Source organism: Pinus tabuliformis, chromosome 5_2 (genome assembly GCF_031772625.1).
Source record: "Pinus tabuliformis cultivar Carrire ecotype Pingquan chromosome 5_2, CPIR1, whole genome shotgun sequence".
NCBI lineage: Eukaryota > Viridiplantae > Streptophyta > Pinopsida > Pinales > Pinaceae > Pinus > Pinus tabuliformis.
In genome coordinates, this window is record NC_142306.1 from 856,287,155 (window position 1) to 856,314,999 (window position 27,845).

General features: G+C 39.3%; 1 long non-coding RNA gene and 1 pseudogene across 6 annotated transcripts; both read right to left on the reverse strand.

Annotated features, from left to right (window-relative positions):
* Positions 1 to 495: 495 nt before the first annotated feature.
* Positions 496 to 27,845, reverse strand: LOC149162007 (pentatricopeptide repeat-containing protein At3g26782, mitochondrial pseudogene; annotated as a pseudogene). Of its 5 annotated transcripts, XR_016261896.1 has the most exons (5): positions 24,806 to 27,845; positions 2,291 to 2,337; positions 2,118 to 2,193; positions 988 to 1,083; positions 496 to 784 (listed from the first exon to the last, which is right to left on the reverse strand). The product of XR_016261896.1 is annotated as a pentatricopeptide repeat-containing protein At3g26782, mitochondrial pseudogene, transcript variant X1 (transcript). The 5 variants fall into 5 exon arrangements; XR_016261899.1 differs by lacking the exon at positions 2,291 to 2,337; XR_016261898.1 differs by lacking the exons at positions 496 to 784; positions 988 to 1,083 and having other exon boundaries at positions 1,936 to 2,193.
* Positions 3,814 to 7,277, reverse strand: LOC149162008 (uncharacterized). Its single transcript, XR_016261895.1, has 2 exons — positions 6,253 to 7,277; positions 3,814 to 6,221 (listed from the first exon to the last, which is right to left on the reverse strand). It is a non-coding gene; the product is annotated as an uncharacterized LOC149162008 (long non-coding RNA).

Genomic DNA, 27,845 nt, shown 5'->3' on the forward strand with positions numbered 1-27,845 from the left:
ATAAAAATCCATTTCTATACATATTTGGTTTAAGTACACTGGGAATTAGTGACCAAGTCTCATCAGTACCTCCTTCTCTTTCCATTCAGGATTGCCTCCAACAATAAGTTAAACATAGTGGAGATTAAGTTAAAAAATAACGGCATATGTGTGTCATGGATGTTACTAAAAATTATCCATAACAAAACTTAACAACTTCTGGTTCAAAGGGCAGGAATTCTTTAGTCTCATTCACCTTAATTTAACTAACACTCGGAAGTGTGAATTGGCTGTAACAACTCCACACATTTTCAGAGTCATGGGGAGATGTTTTATGTTGATTAATTTTTCCTGTGATTGCAGTCATAAAGTTGGTGAAAAAATAGATACGGGAGTTGAAGGTACATCTTTTTCAAATGACTATGTATTAGCTGAAGGTACAGTAGCTAAACAGGGGAGATTGTGGAATCCATAAGAAACTCATAATATGCAAGCAATTGAAGGGCTATCTTTGTAAAAAAAATAAAAAACAACCATGCAGAAACAAATTGAACCATTTCACATCCTGCTCACAAACTCAAACTAAACAATTTTTAGACCCGTGCCTTCTGTTAGTGGATATCACAATGAGACTTTTCAGAACATTAGATACCTCAGTGTCAGTGTCATAAACTTCTGTACTACAGCGTATTGCACTTGCAATCTTTGCAACCCTATCAATGACCTTAGGAGTATCCCGGACAACAACAGTTCCTTCAGGCCGAGAATTCTATCCATTTCAATCATCAAATCAACAAGACTACATCTGTAAGCATAAAATCCAAAACCAATGAGTAAGTAACACATGAACTTTAACATGGAACTAAAAATGATGATTGAAGAATGCCTATCACAGAGGAGGAGAGATATCATTCTTTAGACCAAGGTTCATGAATATAAACAATATAAAGTGATAGGTTCAGGAATCTGAAGAAAACCCAAAAGACAAATGGAGGATCAGAAAGGCACCTGTTTCCACCTCTACTCAGATCTCTTATTAGAGATTCAATGCCAATTGCATGAATAAAATCATATGTTCGAGGGTAAGAAGAGAAGGCCTCACACCTGCCAAATCACATTTCTAGTCATAGAATATTCAATGATATTGCCATCATCACCATCCTATTAAACTTGTGCCCAGAGTCCCCTGATCTCTCTAGAAAATAGTTAAATATCATGTAAATCTGAAGATGCCCTAGTTCCCGGAGCACCTTGATAACCAGAGAGAATTCACCATAATGCAAGTACATACTATTCAAATTGTATAGACGTGTTCTTGCTTGCACTCTCCCATCAAAAGATGAAACAAACCAAGGAAATCCATGGGCAGCAAATATTCCCATCTTATGGTACTTGAGATGTTGTTCCAAGAGCCAACCAAACTTAACTAGAACCTTGATTTGAAATTAATCGTCACTTGTTGCAAAAGGTGAACTAGAGTATATTAATTAAAGCACTAAATTTTCCTCTTTTATGTAGGGAATCTCATTTCCATATTAAATTCCAGAGTATCTTCGACAGTTTATAGACTAAAAGCTAATATGAAATTTGATTTTAAGTCTAAGCAAATAGTAAGACAGAAAATGCAACATTAAAATCTCAGAAAACTGATAAGGATTTTCTTGGACAAGCTCCACAGGATAAGGAGCTTTGGGTGAAGCAAGATAAATATCAGAATTGCCATAAATTGACTTAACCAATTTAGGCGACAAACTATCACTGCATGTACGTTCTAGTCTGTAACATCCCTATCTGGTGTCATTGAAAAAGTTTGGAATATATTTGATCAAATTGCTACTCCCAGCATGACACATCCCATCTACTTCAAGCCACCAACTGTTGTTTCTGCTTAACATCATTACCTTGTTATGATTTTTAAAAGCCAACCACACATTGAAATCATAATCAAACAAGTAATCTTCACCTATTTCTTTCAGGTCAATTTGCCCGACTTTGTAATTACTTGCACCATCACCAACACTGGCCAATTAAGGCCAATTATTATTTCAATACCAATGCACATCATTTCATATTGGTTACTCTCCCTGTGATTCTACCAACATATAGAGAAACCAACAAGAATGCAGCAAAAAAGTTACCTTGGATCGAATTCAATTTGGTTTCTGTAACACTGTACTTTAATCACTGCAACAGTGAGAGTCAACATTTGGTATTCTGCAACACATTAAATCATTATTACCATTAGCCATAAAATGTTGAGTGCCCCATCATTCATGTCAATAACAAAAGTAGTAGTTGAATAACATATTACATGCCACTCCTAACTTGGTTCATCATCCTCCATGCATCTGCATTTTCCTGTCATTTTTTTAAAAACACTAATATCAGTGCTTCATTAGACTTCTCTTCCTACATTGTTCCTTAATAACCTTTTGACATTAATCATCTCTTGTCCAGAATGGTGATCCAGGGCATATTAATCCAAGCACTGAAATTTCTGATTTTATGTGGTAAATCTCACTTTGGAGGAATTGAAATTTCATATTCTCTTCCATTGCTAGAGAATATTCAGCATTTTATAGACAAAAAGTTGGCATGGAAAGGAAAACAACAAAAATTGCAGTTAACAACATATTAAACAGCAGTGCAAGTTTGTTCATCATCCTCCATGCATTTGAATTTTCCTAATGTATTCTCAAACCCATTAATGTCAGTACTTCACTTAACTATTCCTCACACATTGTTTTGTTTTTCCATTAATCTAATCATCACTTCTCCACCAACCAGCTCAGAAATTTGTAAAATAATGTAGTCTTCTCCATTCAATATTACAGCATCCAAATATGCCAACATATCCATGTCAATAACAAAAGTGCTAATTAACAACATTTAACACACCACTCACTTTTTTTCATCATCCTCCATGTGTTTCTATTTTCCTATCATATTTTCAAACCCATTAATCAGCATTTCACTGAACTTCTGCTCCTAGCACATTGTTCAGTCATTACATTCTATCAGAGTTTCCTATATTGCCATTAATATTCTCTTGTCCAAAACACCATTTGAAAACCAGCTATGCAATTAAAACAGTTAAATATTAATGGACAGAGATCTTAAAAATTGCATGGGATTGAAGTATGGTCTTAAAAACAGGAACCGGGCTTTGAACTGGCCAGCTATCTAACTGGGTTTCAAACAGGAAACAGAATCAATGAACCAGAGTTGAAAAAAATACATAAAATGATTAGTTTTTAATGAAAAAATCACTTTAAGATTTAATATGGAAAAACACTTGTCCTTGTGGCTGTCCTGAAGGAAAACTCAGACCACTTGTATGCATTCAGAAAATAGTTATTTTGGGTTCAAATTGGGTGTAAGTTTCCCAGGCAGCGTGAATACAGTATTACAGTATACCCCACTACTAAATTTTCAGCATATAAACAGATAAATATACAAATAATGCAAATCTAAATTGTGACATAAATTTCCTTGCGAGTCAATTGCATTAAAAGATGCCTTGGTTTCAGCAAATAAATGACACCTTTTCAAGTGCATGTAGCACAAACAGCTGGCTGTAAAATTTCCAAGTCTTTTTGGTGTAAAAGTGATGGTTATGTTCTGAACTTAGAATACCTGTGTAAACAAAGATAGCAACTCAAATCTAAAGCACTATGACCAACATACAAGTAGATACATGAATGCTGTTATGTAGATGCAAACCAATTCTTTTAAGCATTTTGTCAATAGTTTTCATTCGAAGACATAACAACTTCAGAGATATAAATCTTGACTCTCGATTCATAATTAGGAGAGGATTGTGATTTCCATGCATTAAGAAAACTTCACAACTGTTTACTGTGCATCTATAGTCATCATCAAAATAATAAACCTAAGTCTGTTGTGCATGTACAAGAAAATTCATTCAGAAATTTCATAAAAATTTAAGTCTCCTGTCCAGTCAGTTAGGGCCAGTTTGTACTGGTTAGGTACCGGTCTGGTCAGCAGGCTGGTTCAATACCATGCCCAGTCCAACAGGGCAATTTGAGCAGTTCCGATTTGGACAGGGCCTACATATGAAAAAGCATTCAAACAATTACATTGCTTTCTGATGTTGAATAATAAGACCCTAGTGCCTGTTTCTACTCAGACAAACCAATAGAACACTTGCACGATAAAGATAGGATTAACACCCAGGGGGGTCTATCAAAAATTCTCCAGACCTAAAGCTAAATTACTGGCACTTTTCGTTGTCTGAGACTGAGAAAGGGAAGCAAAAACACAGACTGGAATTTCAAATTGTAAACAATGAAAAAACATGGAAAGTTTTACTTCTACTGTCATTTCAGTGATCACTAAACAGCCTCCTCCAATCTCTTAAGAAGACCCTCAAGTTTGTCCAAGACTTTTTAGTGATTGTCCTGCCATATCTCTCAACATGGTTCTCAAAGGTAGAGTGCAATACTGATATGGAAATATGCATGGGTGATGAAATTTCTTGAAATAAAGATGCACATTCAGCACCCAGAAGCATTGGAACCCACAATGGCAAGCTCACATATAGGGCAGAGATTTCCTTGTATGACTGGAACAAAGCATGCTGTACAATATGGACAGGACACATCCTTCTGACTGACCATGGTATATAGGTGTAAAAGTTGTTGCACCACCAACAAAAGGCTTTCTGAAGTCAAAGTCATAATTCAGTTTTTTGGCATCCTGCAGCTGCTTCTCGCATGCCTGCAGAACTTGTACCTTTGTTGAATGGTTTGCAGGGGTTCACTTTCCAATAGTCATCAAGCAAAGTTAGCTGCTGTACTGAAGCTCCCTCCTTTATAACAAACACCCATGGTATTCAGCAAAGCCAACCTCAAATGGAATTTTTGAAGGTTGCTATGACTAAAATAAACTGCGAGCTCTTTCTGTTGAACAGTATCATCCTTAACTTCCTTTCCCTTGACCTGCATCTGAAGACCCAGAACACAACTGCAAGCTCACATATAGCACATAGATTTCCCTTTATGATTGGAATAAAGTGTGGTGCACAATATGGAAAGGACACATACTTCTGACCACAGTATACAGGTGCAAAAGTTGCTGCAAAAACAACAAAAAGATTTCTGAAGTCATAATTCAGTGTTTTTAGCATCCTGCAACTGCCTCCCACATGCCTGCAGAACTTCTTGTGCCTTTGTTGCATGGTTTGCAGCAGGCTCATTTGCCAGCAGTTATCAAACCAAGTTAGCAGCTGTACAAGTTCCCTGGCAAACACCTATGGCATTCGGCAAAGCCAACCTCAAATGGACTTTTTGAAGGTTGCAATGAGTAAAATAGGCTGCAAGCTCTTGCTGTTCGACAGTATGATCCTTAACTTCCTCTTGACCTCCATTTGAAGACCCAGAACACATTCTTTAGCAATTCCAATCAATTTCTTCACCTTCTCAACTTCCTAAACGGAATCTACATCAATAACTGGAATTGTGTGCAAGATGGTAAGAAATTTCACTAAACTTCCCATCTGCTGTGGCTTTGTAAGCTAGTCTAAGTTTCTCATCTAATAAAAAAAAGTTTAAATATCAAAGCTCATGGACCTCTGAAATTTGAGCTAGCAGTCTCACTCCAGCCTCCCTCTATTGCTAAGAAGACCACAGAGAAGAAACAAATGCAGGAAGGTATGGCTGCCCATGTAAAGATCCAAAAACAAAGGTTTTAACTTTTAATGGAGTGAAATTCTTAATACCAAGTTGTTGAGAGCTGCATCGCCATATTAATGTTACGGGCAGCTGCATTCTCACCTGCGAGAAAAGATTTTCTGTATCCAGATTTGAATTACTGGCATACAAGGTGATGGCGTAACTAATGACATTATGAGTTGTAGCTGCAACATTCACAGCTTAGGCATCTGCAGGTAGCTTCAAATCTTTTAAATCCCATCCTACCTCATCTTCATTGTCTCCTCTCACTTCTCTATCATCGATCACTACAACCTCGCCATTTTGTTTTTCAACTCCAGAAGTGTCAAGGTCTTAACCCCTCATGGGTCGTGGCTCTACTAGTACATTTACAAATTAGATTGCAAAGGTGCTTCAAAAACAATACATTAAGGAGAAGAGAAAGGGAGAAAGTTCAAACCCCACAGCCAACATCCAAAGCTGTCCTGATGGTTCCACCACTTATAGGTAAATATTGTTTCAGCTTCTGAATGTATTGTATTGCTCCATCGGGAAACATGGTGCCACCACCTGGAAATATCGGGAAACATGGTGCCACCACCTGGAAATATGAAGTAAGGTCCTTCTGCCTTCATCCAGCCCTGATGCCCTTTCCGATCTGCAATCTTGTTATGGGGCATATTGCTATGCCATATCTACCATGCAGGTTTAATCAAACAGCAAGATTTAATAACAGATTTTAAATTAAGCTATTCTGCAGTACCCAAGATTGAGTCAAGTCTTTGATGCATGATTTTTGGCAGACAGCAAAATGACATCGGGAGATTTTGATCTTGAGGAGGGCAGTGCCTCTCTCTGTAAACATTTCTTTCTCTGGTGAAATGGCTACTCCGTCTGTAAACATTTCTTTCTCTGGTGAAATGGCTACTCCATCGTGGATCTTCGCAAGGACAGTAATGGACGGATTCCAAGGGGCAGGCCTCCACTGCTGCCTCCCCTGATTCAACCACTCTGAGAAAGCATTCTCTGTGCTGGGGATCTCCATCTCTGTCCCTTCCCCCGCTCAGCACCAATGCTTGTCTCCCCGATGCAGCGAACGAATCTCCCAGTGGAGTAAATACGCAGAGGAAAAATACGAAGACCGCCCAGAACAGCCAGCCTGAAACCAAATCCAGAGCGAGGGCAAGTGCAAGGTCTCCACACGGAGAAGCACCTGGAAGTAGCGTAGCGGCGAGCGAGGGCAACCGTCGAACCGTTGGGTTGCATCATATACGGGTCTAATCAATTGGACGGCTAAGATTATTTTCATCGTCTAACACTTAAATCAAAGGCTCAGAAATGTACACGTAACCCAAGAGGAAAGTTGATTTCAAAGGGAAACGCCTTATGGCGTAATTAACATGGTATCGGAGTTGAGGTGAAGACAAAGCCCAAGCAAGTTTGAGAAGAGCAATCACCAAGAGGAGCAATCACTAGTCAAAGACAAGATTCAATGGCTTCCACATCCTACTTCAAGTCTGATGATAAGCTTCATGATAAGTTTGATTATCAAGCATGGAAGATGTCTCTTGATTTGACACTAGAAGAGTAAGATGCGATGGATTATGTGCCGGGAAAGATTTCAGAACCTCCTCCTAATGCATCGGCTACTACTAAGACCAAATACAAGAAGGGTGAAGTCAAAGCCAAGAACATCATCAGAGATTCTATTCATTAGCATTTAGTTGCTTACATTTCCGATTTGAACACATCAAAGGAGATATATGACAAGTTAGTTGGCATGTTCAAATCTAGCAATGCAAATCAAATTATTTTCCTCAAGAACAAGCTAAAGGATATAAAGAAGGGAAAAGGTGAGGATATTCAATCCTACTTCATGAGGATTACCGAGATAAAAAATGATCTTCTTTCGATTGGTGAAGCTATTGCTGACAGGGAGCTCACTCTCATTTCCCTTGGAGGTCTTCCTCCCGAATGGCATGTGTTCAACACTACTATTCTCAATAACGACAAAATTCTAGGTTTTGAAGAATTGCTGACTAGATGTTCTCAAGAAGAAACAAGGATGATGGAATTGGAGATGCCTTCGAATAGGAATAATCCTACCACATTCTTTGCTCATGCCAAGAGGAAGAACAATGCAGGTTCAAAGAAGCAAAGTCAAGGAAGACCGGGATTCAAAAATGGAAGGAAGGGAAGATGCTTCGTTTGCAACAAGTTTGGTCACTATGCCAGGGAGTGTCCAAATAGAAGGGACACATCTCATGATGATGATCACAATCATTCCAGGGGCAACAACAACAATCAAAGGAATGGCAGGTTCAACAACAAAGGGAAAATGAATGCTTCCACTACTCAACTTGGAAATGATCGAGCTTCTAAAAGAACAAGAAACTCTAGGTATGATGAGTCTAATGTTGTAAATTCTAAGCAAAAGGAATTTTATCTTATATTTTCCCTCTCTACTGCCTCTCCTCCAGATACTTTGGGAAATTGGTTGATTGATAGTGGTGCCTCAAGGCACTTCACCAGGTACAAGGAAGCTCTTTCAAATCTGATAGAGAAGGATACAAATTTGGAAATTATCCTTGGAGACAATGCCACCTATCTCGTGAAGGGAGTTGGGAATGTTACCCTTCAATTGAATTAAGGTAACACCATTCATCTTCAAAAAGTACTATATGTACCTGATCTAAATAAGAATCTATTGTCTATCTCATCGATGGAAGACACAAGATTCAAGGTGGCATGCATCGATGGAAAGGTACGTGTGTGGAAAAGAAATTTCAAAGAAGCATTTACTCTTTGATTCAGGGTTGACAATTTATATCAAGTTGGAGGAAGTCCATTGGGAGCTATGTCTTGCGACACATCACTTCAATCTGAATTATGTCACCAGAGGTTTGCTCATCTACATTATAAGGCTTTACCCGATGCGAGGAAGATGGTGACAGGTATTATACCCGAATTTAAAGTAGAACATGAAAACATACAAGGGGACCATTCCCCTCAAGTGATAGCAAGACTATTGACATATTGCAATTTATTCATTCTGATCTATCTAGTGCAATGCCTGTGAACTCATTGGGAGGATACTTATATTATTCAACCTTTATATATTATTTCTCTCGCAAGACTTGGATATATTTCTTGAAGAAGAAGGACGAAGTATTCTCATGGTTTCGTTCTTTCAAAGCTTTGGTCGAAAATCAATCTGGGAAGAAGATCAAAATATCGAGGACTGATAATGGAACCAAATACGAATCAAATGAGTTCAAAGATTATTGTAGAGAAGCTGGCATTAAAAGGGAGACTACTACCACATATACTCTTGAGCAGAATGGTGTTTCTGAAAGGAAGAACCGTTCTATCGTAGAAGCCACTCGTGCCATGCTTCATGATCAAGGACTTCCAAAGTTCCTATGGGGAGAAGCTACCAACACTGTTGTGTACGTTCAAAATCGATGCCCTCATTAAGCATCGGACTCCAAACCTCCCAAACAAGTTTTCACTAGTAAGAAACCTGATGTTTCTCATTTTAGAATTTTTGGTAGTCCCATATACTTTCATGTGCCGAAAGAAAAGAGAAGTAAATTGGAGGCATCTGGGAACAAATGAACTTTTGTGGGCTACAGTGAAACTTCTAAGGCATATAGAATCTAAGTGCCTGGTCAAAGAGAAGTAGAGTTGAGTCATGATGTCACCTTCGATGAGGATGCTGCCCCAAGGAAGATTAGCAACCTTCCTATTCCAAGGAAAGACAAAGAAGCAGATGCAGAAAAACAGGTAGATTCACAGGATGAGGTGATGCTTGATGTTGAAGAACCGATGGATCCCATTGATCCTCCTCCTCCAAAAGGAGACCCTCATGGCTGAGGGAAACTCTCGAAGATGCCGAGAGACATGTTGCACCGAGGGGGGCATTTCGTGAAAGCAAGAAGCCTAATAGGTACCAAGGGTACTTAACTGCTATGAGCACCATTATTCAGTTTGAATCTTGCTCATTCGAAGAAGTTGTGAAGCAACAAGTATGGAAGGATGTTATGAATGAAGAGTACGAGTCAATTATGAAAAATGATGTCTGGGATTTTTGGCAGACAGCAAAATGACATCAGGAGATTTTGATCTTGAGGAGGGCAGTGCCTCTCTCTGTAAACATTTCTTTCTCTGGTGAAATGGCTACTCCGTCTATAAACATTTCTTTCTCTGGTGAAATGGCTACTCCGTCGTGGATCTTCGCAAGGACAGTAATGGACGGATTCCAAGGGGCAGGCCTCCACTGCTGCCTCCCTTGATTCAACCACTCTGAGAAAGCATTCTCTGTGCTGGGGATCTCCATCTCTGTCCCTTCCCCCGCTCAGCACCAATGCTTGTCTCCCCGATGCAGCGAACGAATCTCCCAGTGGAGTAAATACGCAGAGGAAAAATACGAAGACCGCCCAAAACAGCCAGCCTGAAACCAAATCCAGAGCGAGGGCAAGTGCAAGGTCTCCACACGGAGAAGCACCTGGAAGTAGCGTAGCGGCGAGTGAGGGCAACCGTCGAACCGCTGGGTTGCATCATATATGGGTCTAATCAATTGGATGGCTAAGATTATTTTCATCGTCTAACACTTAAATCAAAGGCTCAGAAATGTACACGTAACCCAAGAGGAAAGTTGATTTCAAAGGGAAACGCCTTACGGCGTACAAAGCCCAAGCAAGTTTGAGAAGAGCAATCACCAAGAGGAGCAATCACTAGTCAAAGACAAGATTCAATGGCTTCCACATCCTACTTCAAGTCTGATGATAAGCTTCATGATAAGTTTGATTATCAAGCATGGAAGATGTCTCTTGATTTGACACTAGAAGAGTAAGATGTGATGGATTATGTGCCGGGAAAGATTTCAGAACCTCCTCCTAATGCATCGGCTACTACTAAGACCAAATACAAGAAGGGTGAAGTCAAAGCCAAGAACATCATCAAAGATTCTATTCATAAGCATTTAGTTGCTTACATTTCCGATTTGAACACATCAAAGGAGATATATGACAACATTGACAAGTTAGTTGGCATGTTCAAATCTAGCAATGCAAATCAAATTATTTTCCTCAAGAACAAGCTAAAGGATATAAAGAAAGGAAAAGTTGAGGATATTCAATCCTACTTCATGAGGATTACCGAGATAAAAAAAGATCTTCTTTCGATTGGTGAAGCTATTGCTGACAGGGAGCTCACTCTCATTTCCCTTGGAGGTCTTCCTCCCGAATGGCAATTGTTCAACACTACTATTCTCAATAACGACAAAATTCTAGGTTTTGAATAATTGCTGACTAGATGTTCTCAAGAAGAAACAAGGATGATGGAATTGGAGATGCCTTCGAATAGGAATAATCCTACCACATTTTTTGCTCATGCCAAGAGGAAGAACAATGCAGGTTCAAAGAAACAAAGTCAAGGAAGAGCGGGATTCAAAAATGGAAGGAAGGGAAGATGCTTCGTTTGCAACAAGTTTGGTCACTATGCCAGGGAGTGTCCAAATAGAAGGGACACATCTCATGATGATGATCACAATCATTCCACGGGCAACAACAACAATCAAAGGAATGGCAGGTTCAACAACAAAGGGAAAATGAATGCTTCCACTACTCAACTTGGAAATGATCGAGCTTCAACCTAATTTTATCCATATCATTCAACCTGCCCGGGCACGGAAACAGTCTACTCAACAGTCTTTCCCGAGTAAGCTACTCCCACATAGTAACCTGGTAAGTTTACACCCTCTTTTGGTGGGTCCAGTTGTAACCCCCAATACCGACCCACTTCAATGAGTTTCAGTGTTGTACTTCCGCTCATGGGACTAAGGAGAGGAGAAAACTTATTCTTCTTCGCTTTAGCTCAGCAAAGTAAGGCCTCTTTCTTTCTATGTCATTACACTTTAACGTCGTATGGGATCGTAGCTTCATGATAAGTTTGATTATCAAGCATGGAAGATGTCTCTTGATTTGACACTAGAAGAGTAAGATGTGATGGATTATGTGCCGGGAAAGATTTCAGAACCTCCTCCTAATGCATCGGCTACTACTAAGACCAAATACAAGAAGGGTGAAGTCAAAGCCAAGAACATCATCAAAGATTCTATTCATAAGCATTTAGTTGCTTACATTTCCGATTTGAACACATCAAAGGAGATATATGACAAGTTAGTTGGCATGTTTAAATCTAGCAATGCAAATCAAATTATTTTCCTCAAGAACAAGCTAAAGGATATAAAGAAAGGAAAAGTTGAGGATATTCAATCCTACTTCATGAGGATTACCGAGATAAAAAAAGATCTTCTTTCGATTGGTGAAGCTATTGCTGACAGGGAGCTCACTCTCATTTCCCTTGGAGGTCTTCCTCCCGAATGGCATGTGTTCAACACTACTATTCTCAATAACGACAAAATTCTAGGTTTTGAATAATTGCTGACTAGATGTTCTCAAGAAGAAACAAGGATGATGGAATTGGAGATGCCTTCGAATAGGAATAATCCTACCACATTTTTTGCTCATGCCAAGAGGAAGAACAATGCAAGTTCAAAGAAACAAAGTCAAGGAAGAGCGGGATTCAAAAATGGAAGGAAGGGAAGATGCTTCGTTTGCAACAAGTTTGGTCACTATGCCAGGGAGTGTCCAAATAGAAGGGACACATCTCATGATGATGATCACAATCATTCCAGGGGCAACAACAACAATCAAAGGAATGGCAGGTTCAACAACAATGGGAAAATGAATGCTTCCACTACTCAACTTGGAAATGATCGAGCTTCTAAAAGAACAAGAAACTCTAGGTATGATGAGTCTAATGTTGTAAATTCTAAGTAAAAGGAATTTTATCTTATATTTTCCCTCTCTGTTGCCTCTCCTCCGGATACTTTGGGAAATTGGTTGATTGATAGTGGTGCCTCAAGGCACTTCGCCGAGTACAAGGAAGTTCTTTCAAATCTGATAGAGAAGGATACAAATTTGGAAATTATCCTTGGTGACAATGCCACCTATCTCGTGAAGGGAGTTGGGAATGTTACCCTTCAATTGAATAAAGGTAACACCGTTCATCTTCAAAAAGTACTATATGTACCTGATCTAAATAAGAATATAGTGTCTATCTCATCGATGGAAGACAAAGGATTCAAGGTGGCATGCATCGATGGAAAGGTACGTGTGTGGAAAAGAAATTTCAAAGAAGCATTTACTCTTTGATTCAGGGTTGACAATTTATATCAAGTTGGAGGAAGTCCATTGGGAGCTATGTCTTGCGACACATCACTTCAATCTGAATTATGGCACCAGAGGTTTGCTCATCTACATTATAAGGCTTTACCCGATGCGAGGAAGATGGTGACAGGTATTATGCCCGAATTTAAAGTAGAACATGAAAACATACAAGGGGACCATTCCCCTCAAGTGATAGCAAGACTATTGACATATTGCAATTTATTCATTCTGATCTATCTAGTGCAATGCCCGTGAACTCATTGGGAGGATACTTATATTATTCAACCTTTATATATTATTTCTCTCGCAAGACTTGGATATATTTCTTGAAGAAGAAGGACGAAGTATTCTCATGGTTTCGTTCTTTCAAAGCTTTGGTCGAAAATCAATCTGGGAAGAAGATCAAAATATCGAGGACTGATAATGGAACCAAATACGAATCAAATGAGTTCAAAGATTATTGTAGAGAAGCTGGCATTAAAAGGGAGACTACTACCACATATACTCTTGAGCAGAATGGTGTTTCTGAAAGGAAGAACCGTTCTATCGTAGAAGCCACTCGTGCCATGCTTCATGATCAAGGACTTCCAAAGTTCCTATGGGGAGAAGCTACCAACACTGTTGTGTACATTCAAAATCGATGCCCTCATTAAGCATCGGACTCCAAACCTCCCAAACAAGTTTTCACTAGTAAGAAACCTGATGTTTCTCATTTTAGAATTTTTGGTAGTCCCATATACTTTCATGTGCCGAAAGAAAAGAGAAGTAAATTGGAGGCATCTGGGAACAAATGAACTTTTGTGGGCTACAGTGAAACTTCTAAGGTATATAGAATCTAAGTGCCTGGTCAAAGAGAAGTAGAGTTGAGTCATGATGTCACCTTCGATGAGGATGCTGCCCCAAGGAAGATTAGCAACCTTCCTATTCCAAGGAAATACAAAGAAGCAGATGCAGAAAAACAGGTAGATTCACAGGATGAGTTGATGCTTGATGTTGAAGAACCGATGGATCCCATTGATCCTCCTCCTCCAAAAGGAGACCCTCATGGCTGAGGGAAACTCTCGAAGATGCCGAGAGACATGTTGCACTGAGGGGGGCATTTCGTGAAAGCAAGAAGCCTAATAGGTACCAAGGGTACTTAACTGCTATGAGCACCATTATTCAGTTTGAATCTTGCTCATTCGAAGAAGTTGTGAAGCAACAAGTATGGAAGGATGTTATGAATGAAGAGTACGAGTCAATTATGAAGAATGATGTCTGGGATGTGATCCTTAGACCCCAGGACAAATCTGATGTCTCCTCTAAATGGCTCTACGAGATCAAGCATGGAGCTGATAGAAGTGTTGAAAAGTTCAAGGCCAAATTTGTTGCTCGAGGCTTCTCTCAAAAGGAAGGTGTAGATTATGATGAGATATTTGCACCGGTTGTCTGCTACACCACCATCTGTAAGATCATTGCCCTTGCTGCCTCGCAAGGATAGAATCTACACCAGATGGATGTCAAGACTGCCTTCTTGCATGGTTTACTTAAGGAGGAAGTCTATGTAGAACAACCTGAGGGGTTCGAAGTTCAAGATCATCAAACACATGTATGCAGGTTGAAGAAAACCCTCTATGGGTTGAAGCAAGCACCCCGGGCTTGGTATGAGAGGATCAATATCTATCTAATGAAGTTGGTATTTACAAGAAGTGAAGTTGATCCAAACCTTTATTTTAAGGTTGAGAATGATGGACCTCTCATCTTGGTACTCTATGTGGACGATCTCTTTTGGACAGGTGCAGACCCTCTTATTCATCAATGTAAGAGGGAGTTGGCTTCCGAAATTGAGATGAAGGACCTAGGGTTGATGCATTACTTCCTAGGGTTGGAGGTTTGGAAAAAGCCAAGTGAGATTTTCCTTTCTCAAGGAAAATACATTGTGAAGATACTTGAAAGATTTGGGATGGTGGACTGCAAGTCTGTGACTACTCCGATTGAACCTAACTTCAAGAAGTCTGTTAGATGATCCAAAAATATAATTTTATCATAGGTTATAAAATAATTATTAATTTAAGATATTAAATTAATAATTATTATTCTAGAATGTTTAATTATTTAATGGAGACTTTTAGAATTAGCATATTGTTGTAACTAGATATGACTCTCCAAATGTGTCGTATCTTAGGCTCTATTTTAGGAGATTAGTTAGCTAGTTGGTTTGAATAGCATTTATTGTAAATGGACACTTGTTATTTAATAAGTGATCCATAATTAGAGGTAGTTAGGACATGGAGCTTATATATAGCTCATTGCAAGAGTGTTTGTGTTGTTCGGGTGTAAACTCTTGCAAAATCAATTATGTAATTATTTTTTCTGATTAATAAAATTACGTGTCTGAGGACACTTCTGCCATTATTGTGGTATCAGAGCTCCAGTAATGCTGCAGTGGATGTGAGGAGGAGATTCCAGCTCTATCAGATCGTGGAAAACTCAACTCCGTTGAAGTGATCAGCAAAAGATTTCTGAATTTTCTGTTTGAAAGAGGCTTCCATCCTCGGGGTTGCTTTGAGTAATTGTCGTAGCTGGGCGGAGAGGAGAAGTGAATCGCTGGAAGACGAGCCCCTTCTTCCTCTCGCTCCCGTTTTTTCCAGCGCAGTGAAGCTCTGACTCTGCAAACCCTAATTGACGGTGTACAATTTGAACGATTTCTGCCATTTCTGAGGGATTTTGGAAGCTTTTGAACGGTGAATATGAAACGAAATGAAGCAAATCTTCGTGTAAATTCGACACAGTTGAGCAAGTTTTGGTAAGTATTTGAAGCTTTACAATTGGAGAAAATATATTATCATTTTTTTCTTCCTCTGAGCCGTTCAAATTCCGATACTTTTTTTCTGAACATTTGAACTGTGAAAGAGACGCAAAGGTGTATTTTTTGGACTATCTATGAAGCATTAATGAGTTTCTGACTGTTTGGTGGCAATATTGTCCGGGATTTTGCAAAGTTTATGAGTTTCTGAGGGTTTAAAGAATTGCAAATGGATCGATGTGTCTGTAATTTGTTCTAACGCTTTAAGTTTTGAAGAATTAAAAATGGAGTTAGAGTTCCTATAATTTGACATAGTTATCCCCCGCGTCTAACTTTTTCTGAGAACTGAAGCATTTGTACGTCGGAAACTTGGTAAATATGCGGCTAGTTTGAGGTATTCATGCAACTTTTATGAAATTTTGAAGCTTTAAAGTACTGAAACGTGGAGCAAACCTAAAACAGTTTAACGGTTACGCGCTGAAGTTACAAGAACATCCAATGTTCCAGTACGCAGGAATTCGAATTCACGAACCTAGCTGTCATTCTCATGTGTTTGGAAAGGTTCACTTTTGTCTGTAGAAATTTTGCAGATAAAAATCAATTCAATGCTTGCCAAGAAATATCAGTCGATCCTCCTTGTGGCGATGTAGCTAAACCAAATACAGAGTACACATATTTATGGGCATTCGACTGATTGTAGACGGCACACCTGAGCTGGAACGCATGAAGTTTTGAAAGAGATGGGCATGTGAAATGCTTGAGAACCACAGGGCACCATTATCAAATTGAAGGCCAACGAAGACCAGCATTGATTAAGGGATACGCTCGCATATGTACCATTCAAACCGAGAGGACCAGTCCATAAAAAAATGCAAGGATGAATGTATGGAAGCTGAATTAAATTTGTAAATTTTGTGGAAAAATAAGGAATATTGTATTGTGTAGAAATATGGTGATTTTTTAATTTTGGGAATTTATGGTTGATGGAGCAATAAGGTGATTTGTAATTTTTTTGGAGCAATAAGGAGTTTTTTTTTTAATTTGTTTCTTGGGAGATAACCTGGTTCCGATAACCCTGGCATTGTAACTCAAAGTAATTTTACTTTGAGGGGGGGTAACTTTTTTTACCAGATTGTGCAAAAGCACCATTGTAAAAGTCAAATTTTGAAAGTTGCCTTGTAAAAATTTGAGATATTGACTAGAGCCAAGTGCAAAGCTCAGTCAATTTTCTCCTGTTTTGACGACTATTCGAGGGTCAAGGCCAAGCCTCGATAGATCGTATTGTTTTTGCGTGGTGTGTTGTGTTGACTATCTTGTCATTTATGTTCTGATTCTTGGTGCGACGCTTCAACGCTAAAATGTCTAAGTTGATTAATTTGTTTTCTGATTCCGACAAACTTGAAGGCACCAAATCTTATAAAACATGGCATCGTCTCATCGAAAGCACACTCATTTACAATGAATTATGGCAGGGAATATGTGATGGAGATGTTAAGCCGAATAAACCCACAGATGCAGCTGCACTAGCAAAATGGGAAATCAAGAATGCTAAAGCCTTAGCTCTTATTAAATCGTCTGTGAATGATGAAATGTATGTCCATATAGAAAATGCTTTAGATGCATGGACTGCTTTGAAAACTTTTAAAGACCTCTTTGATACTCAACCTGAATCAAAGAAAGTCGATCTACAATTAAAATTGTTGCAACAAAAATTAACTGAAGGTGGTGATGTTCTTGAATATATCTCAAGACTTAAGAATATCAGGCAAGAAATTATTAATGTTGGTTTTCCCGCAATTGATGATAGCTTTATGGTCACAATTGTAATTGCTGGGCTTCCTTCTTCCTATACGCATTTTTTGGAGACTCTACAAGTAACTGGGAAATTAGAGAAATTAAAGTTTGATGAACTCTGTGAAATGTTAACTCAACATGATAAAACTTTTGGGAAGAAGAAGAAAGTTGGTGAAGATGTTTTTCTCACAGAGGCCAGCACTAGTAAGTCATTAGCCGATAGTTCTCGAGGTAGAGGCAGATGGAATCAGAATCAAGCAGCACATAATCAAGGTCGAAGCCAAAGCAGAGGAAACAATTTTAACAGAGGAGGAAGAAATAATTTTCAAGGTAGAGGAAACAACCAAGGAAGAGGCAATTTTCAAGGACAAGGATATAATAATCAAGGTAGAGGACAATCTCAAAATAGAAGTCAAAGTAGAGGCAGAGGACAATCTACAGGAAGAGGAAGAGACTTAAGTCAAATTGTGTGTCGAAGATGTAACAAAGTTGGCCATTATGTTGAAGATTGCCGAACATCACTTAATAAAATTCCCAAGTTTCAGCAGCATTCAGCACAATTTGCAAATGATCAAGATGAAGATAACTCAGAATATGTTTTTACTTCCTCACCAGCATCACAACTTTCATCCCATCTTAGAAGTGACTATGAAGATGCCTGGATCTTGGATTCCGGGGCAACTCAACACATGACTTGTCGACGTGATTTTTTCTGGAATTTTCAAGATTGCCAACTTAATTCCATTTTCTTGCTGATGATACAAAACATACTCCTTATGGAAAAGGAGTAGTAAAAGTTTTTCTCCCTGGCATTGGAGAAAAAATGATTTCCAATGTATGGTATGTACCCAGTTTCAAGAAAAATTTGCTCTCTTTAGTCACGATTCGACAAGCAGGACATCAGGTGATTATGGAAGATGGTTTAGTGAAGATTAATTCAGTGAAACAAAACTTGAAAACAATCATGACAGGTTATGAAGATGGAAAACTGTTACGGATGAAAGGGACAGTTATTCCAAGGCATTCTGATTTTGCAGGGGCAGTGACTATAGGTATTTCACCTATAAGACTATGGCATGTAAGATATGGACATTTGAATTTTGAGAGTCTTTCTCAATTGCAGAAACAAGGAATGGTTAAAGGACTTCCCACATTCAAAAGGGAAAATACAAAATGTGAAGCTTGCATTTATGGCAAACAAAATCGAGAAAGTTTTCCAACAAGTTCATGGCGTGCAAACAGGCGGCTACAACTAGTTCACAGTGATGTTTGTGGTCCACTACAAACTTCATTTGGTGGTTGCAAATATTTCTTACTATTCATTGATGATTTCAGCAGAATGACTTGGGTTTACTTCTTGAAGAACAAGTCAGAAGCATTTGATAAGTTTAAAATTTTTCGCCAACTTGTTGAAAATGAAGTCAAAGAAAAGATAGGTACTCTCAGGACAGATAATGGGGGAGAATTCACTTCAAATGAATTCAAAACTTATTGCAGTGAAAATGGCATCAGACGACATCTTACTAATGTTTACACTCCACAGCAAAATGGAGTAGTCGAAAGAATGAATCGCACTTTGTTAGGAATGGCGAGATCCATGTTAACTTTCAAAAGGTTAAGTCCAACATATTGGGCAAAAGCAATCCATACAGCTGTCTACTTAAGAAATTATATCTCCAACTGCTTCTTTAGACGGAATCACACCTTATGAAGCTTGGTTTGGTTTCAAACCTCGAGTTAAACATCTTAGAGTTTTTGGGTCAGTGTGTTATGCCTTAGTTCCGAAAGAAAAACGAACTAAGCTTGACTCAAGAAGTTTAAAATGCACAATGATTGGCTATTCTGATGAGAAGAAAGGGTATCGTCTTTTGACCAATGGAAAATTCATTGTGAGCAGCGATGTCATTTTTGATGAGACAGAGAGTAAGAGTGCTGAAGAAATTGAAAATCTTCTTCACAAGTTAGAAACTAAAGGAAGTAAAAGAAATGGAAAAATGCAAAGTCAACCAACTTCACCAAATTGGTATGAACTTGATTTTCCTTCCTCTGAAGATGAGTCATCCAGTCCATCTACATCAACAACATCATCTGGGTCTTCTAGCAGTTCATCCGCATCTCCAAGCAGCAGCAGTTCTTCTGACAGTGATTCTCCACATTCTTCACCTGAACGACGAACATCAGTTTATATTAATCCTCTTTACAATGATGGGGACTTTACAGAAGCACAAACAAGTGAGCACCAACTTCCGAAATGGGCAGTTCAACTTTTGAAAGATGTAAAGCCTGATGAACAGAATAAAAATGGCACCAGAAGGGCACATAGAAGTGAAGGCAATTTTGCCTTGATAGCAAATGATTTTACTGAACCTTCCACATACAAAGAAGCAGTAAAACATAAAGAATGGCAACAGGCTATGGTTGAAGAATATCAAGCAGTAATTGATAACAACACTTGGAAACTTGTTGATTGTCCAGCAAATGTTAAACCCATATGATGTAAATGGGTTTACAGAATTAAGTATAATCAAAAGGGAGAACTTGAAAAGTATAAAGCACGACTTGTCCCAAAAGGTTTTGCGCAGCAGGAAGGCAGTGATTATGAGGAAACTTTTGCTCCTACAGCTAAATGGAACACCATCTGATTAACACTTGCATTGGCCGCTCAAAAAGGATGGAAAGTTCATCAAATGGATGTGAAAAGTGCTTTTCTCAACGGGGATTTACAGGAGGAAGTGTATATGACCCAACCACCAGGTTTTGAAGTTGAAGGACAAGAACATAAAGTCTGCAAATTGATCAAGGCTTTATATGGATTAAAACAAGCTCCCCGAGCTTGGTATGCAAAGATTGATGAATACCTTAAGAAAGTTGGTTTTCAACAAAGTGAATCTGATGATACTTTGTATGTGCGACAACAGGGAAAATATCTGGTAATTCTTGTTATGTATGTAGATGATTTGATCATTACTGGCAACCATGATGATCATATTGCACAGGTGAAAAAGGAATTACATGCAGGTTTTAAGATGACAGATTTGGGATTACTTCACTACTATCTTGGAGTTGAAGTCTTCCAACGTCCACATCATATTTTCATTTCTCAGAATAAGTATGCAGCAGAGGTTCTTCAGCGATTTGGCATGCAAGATTGCAAGCCCGTTCTCACCCCCATGGAGCAAAACTTGAAACTTTCAAAATTTGAAGGGGGGAAAAGGTGGACAGTACAACTTACAGACAGTTGATTGGCAGCTTGATTTATTTGACAAATACTCATCCTGATCTATCTTATGCAGTCAGTATTCTTTCACGTTTTATGCAGGAACCATGAGACAGCCACTGGAATGCAGCCAAAAGAGTTCTTTGATATATCCAAGGAACAAAAGTTTTTGGTCTTCTTTACACAAAGACTAAAAATTTTGTACTTGGTGGATATTCTGATGCCGACTTTGCTGGGAGTATTGATGATCGAGCATCAACATCAGGTTATTTAATGAACATGGGATCAGCAGCAGTATCTTGGAGTTGTAAGAAACAAGCTACAGTGGCCACTTCTTCAGCAGAAGCAGAGTACATTTCAGCATGGGAAGCAGCATGTGAAATTGTTTGGTTGCGCCGAATTTTGCAGGACTTGGGCATTTCTCAGGCAGAAGCTACATCGTTATTCATTGACAGCCAGTCAGCCATCAAACTTGCCAAGAACCCAGTTTTTCATTCAAAGACAAAGCATGTGGACACCAAGTATCATCATATCAGATCTCTCATTGCCAAAGATGTCCTCAAGCCAGTTTATTGTCCTTCCGAAGATCAGATCTCCGACATTTTCACGAAACCGCTTGGCCGAATAAAATTTACTAAGTTCAGGGATGAACTTGGTATCTGTTGTAATGTATCTTTGGATCATAGGGGGGGATGTTAGATGATACAAAAATACAATTTTATCATAGGTTATAAAATTAGAATAAAATAATTATTAATTTAAGATATTAAATTAATAATTATTATTCTAGAATGTTTAATTATTTAATGGAGACTTTTAGAATTAGCATATTGTTGTAACTAGATATGACTCTCCAAATGTGTCGTATCTTAGGCTCTATTTTAGGAGATTAGTTAGCTAGTTGGTTTGAATAGCATTTATTGTAAATGGACACTTGTTATTTAATAAGTGATCCATAATTAGAGGTAGTTAGGACATGGAGCTTATATATAGCTCATTGCAAGAGTGTTTGTGTTGTTCGGGTGTAAACTCTTGCAAAATCAATTATGTAATTATTTTTTCTGATTAATAAAATTACATGTCTAAGGACACTTCTGCCATTAAAGTCATGCGGAAGTGTTGTTGGGCCCGATTTGGGAAATCCTTATGAGTATCGTCAACTCGTGGGAGCCTTGATGTTCTTGGTGAACTCCTGTCCGAACATATGTTTTGCAGTGAACACATTGAGTCAATTTATAGTCGAGCCTCATCATATACATTGGTTTGTTTCCAAGAATCTCTTGAGATATCTTTGGGGCACAATCACTTATGGACTGGGATACACTGCCAGGAATGTGAGGCTCCATGGTTACTCTGATGTAGACTGGGATGGCAGTGTGGTGATCGCAAAAGCACATCAGGATGTTGCTTCTCTCTAAGTTTTGCTTCAATATCATGGATGAGCAAGAAACAGAAGTCGGTTGCTTTAAGCACCGCTGAGGCTATCCTGCTAGTTTGGCCTCCTGTGAAGTTGTTTGGTTGAGGAAGCTCTTTAGTGAGCTGTTTGGACATGTGTTGGATACCACCATGATCTTCTGTGACAACCAGAGTGGGATTCGTCTTCATGAGAATCCCGTGTTTCATGATCACTCCAAGCATATTGATGTCAGGTACCACTTTATCCAGGATATGGTACAACGGGGAGCAATAAGGCTCCATCATATTGGGACCGATGAGCAGGTCGCCGATATTCTTACGAAGCCCCTCAAGAAGGTCAAATTATTAACCTTCCGTGAATGACTTGGAGTCGTGAAGAGATCCTCTTATGAGGGTCCTGTATGAGATGGATAGTGAGCTTTGGGAGCTCTGAGGGGCTTGGGGTACTTCTTGGAGCGAAGAGCAACCATAGGGTGACTCACCCTCCCCTAATGGTGCATTGTGTACATGGTGAATGGTTCACCTTCCCCTATGATACCCCATGGTGGCATATGCATAGGTTGAGTGGTTCACCTTCCCCTATGACATATGAGCAAGATGAATGGTTCACCTTCTCCTGCCGGCACACCCTACCCATGCAGTCCAGGACTCATAGGAAGTACCTCTCATCTAGCCAATGAGTAAGGAAATGAGGATAGCGACCATAGCACTACCGATGGACGCATCGTGTACTACTGTACTCCCTATGCTAGGATGTTGATATTGATCTGAGATCAATGGAAACTGACTACGAGTCAGTTAAGAGTGGTATGACACGTTCTCTGTTGTTGGAGACTTACTTCGGGTCAATGGAGAATGGTATGAAACATTCTCGATCATTTCTTATTTCTTCATGGTTCAGCAGAGCAGTGCAGTAACAGGGATGGTACAGATTGTTAGATAGTTTGGCAGGTGATATTCTCCCTAGTTAAGAGGGAGTGTTAAATTTGGCAACTAGGGCCAAACATCACTTTGGACAACTCTTATGAGGCAACTGATATTTTTCTTAGATTCCTCTTTCCGAGAGGTGTAGGATTGATCTAAAGATCATCCCATTCTAACATCTACAAATGAAGTTATGAATTTATTTTGATTATGGACAAATTGTCAAGGTCATCGGGCCATCAAATTAGCCTCCTCCAGCCTTCAACGTTTCATATAAATACAAGGTGCCTCCTCCTCATTTTGGCATCTCATCTCATTCATCTTTCTCTCTCTCATTTTGATTGGGTACGGACTTTTGGGCCTCTCTCTCTCCACATGTACGAAAGGAAGACTGTCTTTTTTGGCTATTGCGTTGACCAAATTTGATCGAAATTTCAAGAGGCCGAAATTTCAGGAGGCTGACTTTGACCAATGTTGACCTTGTTTGACTTCGATTTTGTGAGGGAGACTTCTGTTTGGGCATGCCACTGTTTTGGGAACAAAAACCGAGGCAATTTGACCCCTGCGTTGACTGCCTAATTCAAGTTGTTGCATTGACCTTTGTTGACCAAATTTGACTGGTTATTTTTGGACTGTTTTGGGCTGCATTATCTTGTTGTTGAAGGCTGAGTTGACCAAGGTCGACTAAGCTATTTTGGAGGTCAATTTCAGCCCTATTGACCAGCCTTGACTTTCTGGTTAGGGCTTTTTGTTTTTGCTATTTTGATTGATCAGTTTGGGCAAGTGAATATTGTAAATTATGCTCTCTCTCTGCTGAACTTTTGAAGAATTATAAGAAGAATTGATCAAGGGTTTCCCCACATTGGGGTTTGTCCTTGGCTGGTGCCATATCTTGTGTCCTCTTGTGTTGGCTTGTCTTCCACTGCTATTGCTTATGTTCTATCTGCATTTTACTATCATGTTGATGTGAATTCTATACTGGATATGATATTGGGCTAATAAAAAAAATTGAAGCAAAATTGCTCTAAGCATAGAACATTCCATTGTTATCCTAAAATTAACACTTAAGTTATAGACTTTGGTGTATGAAGAATGAGAACACTATACTATAGAATAGTGGAATGATGCTATTTTAAAGCATTATATGAAATTGAAACTAATATAAAATTCATATTTCAAGTTTTTGGAGGGACACGTGTCTGAATCTTGGGGCATGTTGAGGGCACATGTCCTCATGAATCCATGCCAAACACATCAGATTCATGACAAGTGACCGATATGGACGCATCAGATAACTTTTAGGTTACCAATGGACCATTAAAGGCATCATCATAACTAGTCAACAAAAGACAGAACAATCATAAAGCAGCTGCAATCGAACGACCTAGTGCCTGTTAAGTTCACAATCAATCTAATGGATGAAGAGAAGGCAGAAAGGAGAAAGATTTGTGTTTAAGGTGTGAAACATCAATTGATGTTTAAACAACTATTGCTGACATGTCTAGTAAGAGTAGTGTTCTGCGTACTGGCTTTGAAAATATCCAACAATGCTACAGACCAATATTAACAACATCAGTTTGAAAGGGCTTCGGCTTGTCTCAAAACTTGTGTGATTGTTCTTTAATATTTTGGTTTAGAATGTATGTGTAATAATTATTGTAGAATGTAGAAGAGATTACTAACATGCATTGCAAGATAATCCCTATAAGATGCATAGATTGTTTCATAATATTCCACCCAACATAACAAAACATAACACTTTGCGAGACATTATAAACAATACCTGGTTCCTGCTTGCCGATGCAAATTTGATATTAATACAATATTTTATGGCCACACAAGCTTATGCTCATTTCTCATTTCCCTTGGCATCACCAATAATCTCCACAAGAACACCAACCATCTTTGAAATGATGAAAACGATTAGCATCTCTCACAATCATTTCTCTTAAAACAATCTTAGATATGAACTTGATAGCAGAGTGACAATCACCACAGACTCTAAGATTCTTGACAATCCGGATAGGTGTCCCAGGGGTTGTATTGATGAGCCCAAATGCAATTGCCAGTTTCTCACTGTGACAATACAACATATCTTCCTTCTGCTCCTCCTCCACATCATGGAGCACAAAATTCATGTCTGGAACATATCCCAGCTCCTTCATCTGCCCATACAAAGTCTCCAACTTAGCATAGATTATCTCAGTTTGTGGATGTGATTTGTCTCCTACAACAAAACTATGCATCTTCTTGTTCAATTCAATCCAGCTACAACCTGGCATCTTTATGACTCCGCTCTCTTGCATCAATGTTCTAACTTTTTTTAACCCATCCCACCTACCAACTGATGCATAGATATTTGACAGCAGCACATAATGTGCAGCATTTTGAGGGTCAGTCTCTAAAAGATGTTCTGCCACTTCTTCTGCTAACATTGTATTGGAATATATTCTACAAGCACCAAGCAAAGAAGCCCACACAGCAGCATCAGGTGTTACTGGCATTTTATTGATAAAGTCTCGAGCCTCATCTAGACGCCCTGCACGGCCAAGAAGGTCAACCATGCAGCAATAGTGCTCTACTGCAGGTGCTATATGATAATCCTCACTCATGCAATTAAAGTACTGCCATCCATCATCGACTAGGCCTGCATGGCAGCATGCAGACAGAACTCCGAGGAAGGTGACATGGTCTGGCTTTGTGCCTGAATGCTGCATTTGTTGAAAGAGATGGAGAGCGTCCTTGCCACTGCCATGCATGGCATATCCTATAATCATTGCAGTCCATGAAATGGTATCTTGTCTGGGCATTCTATTAAAAACCTTACATGCATCATCTATACTCCCACATTTTGCATACATGTCTATAAGGGAACTCCCAACAAAGACATCACACGTACACCCACTTCTAATTATATCTTCATGGATCTCCTTGCCCTCCGGAAGAGCTACCTTGTTGGCACAGGCAGAAAGAACACTGGCCAAAGTGACCAAGTTTGGCATCACACTAGTCAGCTGCATTTGACGAAAGAACTTCAAGACCTCATTAAAAGGTCCATTCTGGGCATATCCAGCAATCATTGCATTCCATGAGAAGAGATTTCTTTCAGGCGTGTGTTGAAAGAGATCCACTGCCTCATCCATAAGCCCATTTTGCGCATACCCTGTTATCATTGCAGTCCAGGAGACCACGTCTCTCTTAGGCATCTTCTCAAACACTTTGAATGCATCATGAGCTCGTCTACATTTTGAATACATATCCACAAGAGCATTGCCCACAAAGATATCTGACTTAAATCCACTCTTAATTATGCTCTCATGGATCTCCTTACCATGTTCCAGAGCAGCCACGTTGGCACACGCCTGAAGAACAGAAGCATACGTAAACTGATTTGGCCGTATACACATTTGCAGCATTTGATAAAACAGTGCCAAAGCCTCTTTGCCATGTCCTTGACTGGCATAAGCTGCAATCATAGCAGTCCATGACACCACATTTCGCTTGGGCATTTTCTGAAAAACTTCCAGAGCCTCGTAGACTTCTCCATTACGAGAATACCCAGCAATCATTGCATTCCACGACACAACATCTCGTTCAGGCATTTTGTCAAACACTTTGCAAGCATCCTCTAGATACCCACATTTTACATACATGTCCAGGAGAGCATTCCCTATAAAGATATTGGAATGAAACCCACTTCTAATTATGTATCCATGGATCTCCTTACCCTGATGCAGAGCTGCCAACTTGGCACACACAGGAAGAACGCTGGAAAAAGTGCGCTCATCTGCTTCAATATCAGCTCGCTGCATTTCGTTAAAAAGCATCAAAGCCTCCTCAGCGAACCCGTGTTTGGCATAGGCTGCTATCATTGCACTCCATGAAACCACCTTTCGTTCAGGTATTGTAGCCAAAACTAATCCGGCATCAACCCTGGTACCGCACTTGGCATATCCGATCACAAGCTTAGTACCCAAAGCTAAATCTGGCTTAAATCCAGTTTGAATAATGTGGGCATGGACTAATTTGCTTTCTCCCAGAGCCTTTAATTCGAGGCAAACCTGTAAAAGAGAGTCGTAGGTGCAGGGATCCACCCAAATACCAATCCGGTCCATAGAATGCAGAATTCGAAGCGCCTCAGTCAATCGACTCTGCTTGCATAGTTTTCTCACAGTTTCAGCAAGGTTAGGGTTGTCATGGGTTTCTTGTGGAGTGCTCCTGTTAGCATTTGTGGTGAAAGGGAAGTTGATAGGCAGAGAATTACATATGGGCTGGAGAAGGGTAGCCATTTTTTTTGCTGCTGTTGTTGAATCCGTAAGTATATCGATATAGCCATTGATTTGTGCTGCGTTCATGGACACGAGGCGTTCTCATTAGCAACATTAAGTAACCAGCTGACATGAATTCCATGAAGAAATTGCCATAAGGGTATACAGACGTTGAATGGAATGAATTCAACCTATTCAACTCCATGAAGAGAGTCCAGATTGATTTCATGCGTAATTCATCTGTGTCTCATTATGGTTTTTTTGCTACCTTCTTCTGTCTGGTCTCACAAACTCGCCATTTTTTTCTATGAATGCAATCACTCCAGTTATGATCATAAAACCTCTCGAAAGTTAACGTTGAACATAAGTTTGCGTGAGCTGAAGGGTTGGAGGTTGGTATAAACTTTCAGAGATTGCCCGTTTAAATTTTGACGTCTTACAAACATCGTGCACATCCGAAGTAACAGAACAGCCATTCACTTTCCAGATGCTCTTAGCATGTTGATTCGAAACGATGGGAGTTGTGCAAAGATAGAGGCGGGCATTTTTGCTGTT